This window comes from Eleutherodactylus coqui, chromosome 2, assembly GCF_035609145.1.
Source record: "Eleutherodactylus coqui strain aEleCoq1 chromosome 2, aEleCoq1.hap1, whole genome shotgun sequence".
Taxonomy (NCBI): Eukaryota; Metazoa; Chordata; class Amphibia; order Anura; family Eleutherodactylidae; genus Eleutherodactylus; species Eleutherodactylus coqui.
Window position 1 is genome coordinate 266,637,845 of NC_089838.1, and position 4,891 is coordinate 266,642,735.

The following is a 4,891-nucleotide window of genomic DNA, read 5'->3' on the forward strand; positions in this document are numbered from 1 at the left end:
CTACTCCCAAGTTGTTTCTATGCTGGTTTACATTAGGAGTCCGCTGGTGAAATCGTCTCGGCTCCACACCAGCTGGTCCTGTGTCAGAAGTACTTCCTGTGCATGACAGGGGAGAGGGCGGGGACAGATTTATATTCCACAGCACTTCTGCTCGAGTCAACCGAAACAACCAATCACTGTGAATCAGCCAACCCTAACAACCAATCAGATTGCTGAAATTGTGAATCAGCAACCAAACAACCAATCAGCTTGTGAATCGAGCAGAAGTGTTGTGGAATATAGATATATTCTGCCGGCAGTGTGGCACTGCGGTCCGCCATCTTGGTGGGGAACACGTGAGAGTCACGTGGTACCAGCAGGCCGCGCTTGGCGTGAATGCCGCTCTTGTGCAGACACGTGCAGGCTGCTAGTGGAGCTGAGATACAGCTTGTGTTATAGGCGTTTTATACTTCAAATAAAGGCAACTGTGTGTTAAAAGGTGGTGCTGTGTTACTCCCACCCCAGTAGGTGGAGCTATAGTGTGACTGACAGGGGACAGTTTACCACACACACCTTGGGTGGGACATTGGGTGTTAAAGGGGTCAACCACATGGATTTTTTTCTTTTTAAATCCAAATGACACTCCACAAGTGCCCACAGCCCACCTGTCATATATGTCCGACGATATATGCAACATGGCACTGATGGTGTCCCTTTTGGGATGGACATTAGCTGCAGTGGTTACGTGTATATGCTCATGCGTCACCATGGCAGCCAATGTAAACAATGAGCAGCCAGAAGGATGGAGCAGTGGTTCGTGACCAGTAGGTACGCAGAGTGGCGACCATGCAAATTTTCTTCTTGACTCCTGAGGCTTACTTCACCCGGGTGAGCGGGATATCACCACACGAAAATTGCAGCAATATCGCATATTTGCTCATGCGATATTTTAGCGTCAGCTATAGTTTCTCCTTAAAAATAATCTTGCATCACATCCCTGCCGCCGGCGATTTTCTTACATGCTAAATGACAACAGGAGTTGCTAATGTTAAAAACACATTGCACGACCAGCGCAAGTTCGTACAATACGATAAATCGGAAGCTCCATAGGGAAACATGGGCGAGAAAAAATAGCTAAACGCAGAAAGATAGTGCAGGCAGCCGTTTTCAAATCTCGCAACATCATAGGACAGAAAACATCGCAAATGGGAATGAGGTCAAATAAAAATGATGGGTTTTGATAATAACGCATAAAAAAATCACGCAATTTTTCTCGCCAGTGTGAAGGTAGCCTGAGGCTACTTTTACACAGGACGATAGTCGTTACGTGTAAACACGGGACCCGGCTGGGCAAGCCAGATTCGCTCACATGTGAGAGTCGTTCAGTTTTCAGCTCACCTAAAAACCAAGTGACCGTCAGTCAGTGTGAACAGGCATCACTCATCTATGAGCAACGGCCTGTTTACGCGGGAGGCGAGCGACCTGACGAGATCTCCAGCACTTCCCGCCTCCATTCCGTGAGCGATGTGTGGAAGCGCAGGAGCAATAATTGGGATGGCTGTCGGGTGCTTAAGGAGTTTTCCGGTTACTGGACAACCTCTTTACTATAGAACCTCTGTGTGAAAATAATAAGCAGAGATATAGTTACCCCTCCGCGGCCGCCGGCATGCAGCGTTGCCGGAGATTCCCGTGACAGATGACTAAGGCCTCATGGCCACGGGGAAAATCAGGCCCGCCACGGATTCTTCATGCAGAATCCCGCAGCGGGTCCCTCCTTTCCCGCAGACATGAGGCCTAAAAATAAGAATTTACTTACCTGTCCGGACACTGCGAGTGTCCAATGCATCCCTATGGGGCGCAGATCACGCGTGCAAGACACCCACTGCGGATCTGTCCCCGTGGACATGAGGCCTAAGAGCAAGACAGCGCCTCAAGAGTAGGAAGAGAAAGTGAAATCCAACAAGTAAGCAGGAGAGGACTCACCTGGCGGTGGCGACCTACCCTGCTGACAGCCCGCCACCCCTGTGATCCCCACAAGACGTAAACACTGGGCATGACACTTCGTCAGTAAGACATCCACAGAGGGAGAGCGAAGGAAGAAAGGCCCAAGAAATCTCTAGAAGTCTTGGTTACACAGAAACATAAATAACAAAAAATATAATAAACTCCAGCGCTCCAAGCGTCCGTCTAAGGCCGGGCTCACACGAGCGTGTGGTATAAACGCAGTGCTTTACCGCTTTGTGAGTCACTGCGTTTGGCAGCGATGTTTGACTGCACTGACAGTGTATCTCACGCACGCTGTCATGCGCAGTCTTCTTGTTTAATTTTTTTCAATTTCCCGCTCTCATGCTTAGCGGCATTGCATATAAATGCCACACATACGCAATGTAATTGCGCATGTACAGCGTTTATTATGCACCCATAGAGAACAATAGGGCTCTATCATGCGTAATATGCGGTAAAACAGGACACGCTGCGGTCTTTTTTACACGTGCACTATACGCAATGAACATACGTAAGTGTGGATGGATCAATGAAATTCAGTGTACTTTCATTGGATTCATTCGCTGTGTATATTGTGTGCGTAATACACAATTATAGTCTGCTCATGTGAGCTAGGCCTGAGAATGGTGTCCGTGATAAAACCAAATAACCAGGTACTTCCTTGAAAGAGGGTCTCATGGGCGTCTGAACCCCTCTATTTATTCAAGAATGCAGGATTTTAAAAAAATTTTGTTTTTTCCACCAGGAATTACTTGGTTAGATCCACCGACGAATTGAAAGAATTATTTATTCTTTGAAAACCAATAAACAATGATACAAAGATAGTGCAACGCGTTTGAGGGTAAGGTCATGTAATTCTACAAATACAGTGTATAAAAGGTATTATATATAGAAAATGGTTGCGTAGGGGAAGGCCGTAATTGCCTACGTGAGTTGAGCGTGCGCTATCACAAAGTATGGTGCCCGTGATAGGCGTTCGCTCCAGCAAAAGGGTGCCAACTTTTGGCGAGCGTTCCAATTGGAAGGTCTAATAACGCTCTAAGAACCTGAGCTATTAAACACTGTTCCAATATCCAGAATGGTTATTTAAAACACAGTGTGTCAAAACACTTCTTAATTAAATATTCACAATAAGGATGCTTCCCTGATGCCAATCCTACCATTGGAAAAAGTCTCTCGAGGCCATTTTTCACATTTTAGAACAAAAGAGATGTACTGAATTTTCATCTCAGTACACCATCTTCTTTACTAAGATGGACTTCACCCCTCTCATAGAGACTCTGGACAATCATATTTCTTCAAATATCTGTAGCCTGCGAGCTTTATTGCACAACAGCAATGGTTTACAGCATCAACAGCTTGCATATAAACTGGAACGTAACTTGATTGACAACCCGCAGTTTCCTTGTCCCTATACCCAACCAGGGCATCTAGGGGGCGACCTCCCCCGTCAGACTCGCGACAGACTGAGTCTGGTCCGCACCGATTCTCAGGCATGCAGATTCTATAGCTGTGTCCGCAGCCTCTTCCCTCTGAGTGTGGCAGGAACCAATGCTTTTATCTTTCTTCCTGTCACATCCACAGGTGTTCTCTATCATTAGTTAGCACCTTGAATGCTTGTCTATAGCCTCTGCAGGCCATTATGTGCACCACCTTACCACAATATATATAATTTTTTTTAGATAAAATGTTTATATCTTATATTTTTTATTTTACACATTTGATAATATTTTACATTTTTACTGTTCCTTCCCTCATCTCTCCCAACTGGTCCATATTTTTATTGTATCATACATTTCTCGGCCAATTTTTATATTTTTTTTATATATCATCAATCCATTTCAATTTTATATTTTTAGATCTAAATGTATGGGTCGCTGAGTTCTGTCATTGTCTGCAGGGCCTGTGATGTCTTGTAAACCAGGAGGAGATGTCCCGTAGACAAACAAAGGAGCAGATGATGGAGCAGCATTGCTGGACACAGCGGGACAGTGGGGGGTGAGTACATACTGGTTAGCTATGTTCTACCATAGGTAATGGTGTTTTACAAAAATAAATACAACTTGGACAACCCCTTTAGGGACACTGCTCTCTCCTACCTCTCTGACTGCTTGTTCAGTGTATCATTTGCCAGGTCTATTTTTTATCTTGCTGTTAGGGTTCCTCAGGGTTCGGTCCTTAGTTCTCTCCTCTTTTCTATCTGCTGTATACGCGTAGCTGTATAACACCGTTGTAGCATGGGTTTGTAAGAGATTTCTCCTGGCAAACCAACCTGATCAGCTTCTACAAGGAGGTTTGTTCTAGACTGGACCCAGGAGAGTCACTGGATCTTGTGTATCTGGACTTTGCCAAAGTGTTTGATGCTGTGCCGCATAAAAGGTTGCTATATAAAAAGCTTAACTGGAGCATCCAATGTCAGGCAGCTGCTGCCAAAACAAATAAGGTCATGGGGTGCATCAAAAGAGGTCATGGGGCACATGATGGGAACATTGTTCTTCCTCTTTACAAGTCACTGGTCAGACCACACATGGAATATTGTGGACAGTTTTGGGCACCGGTACTCAAGAAGGACATATCAGAGCAGGCGCCTAAAGTAATAAACAGAATGGGTGGACTACAATACCCAGAGAGATTATCAAAATTGGGGTTATTAAAGTTTATAAAAAAGACGACTGAGGGGTGACCTAATGACCATGTAGAAATATATCAGGGGACAATACAGAGATCTCTCCCATCATCTGTTTATACCCAGGACTGTGACTGTAACAATGGGGCGCCCTCTACGTCTAGAGAAAATAATGTTTCTACACCGATATAGGAGGTTATTTACTGTAAGAGCAGTGAGACTATGGAGCTCTCTGCCCGAGGATGTGGTGATGGCAAATTCGATAAAAGAGTTCAAGAGGGT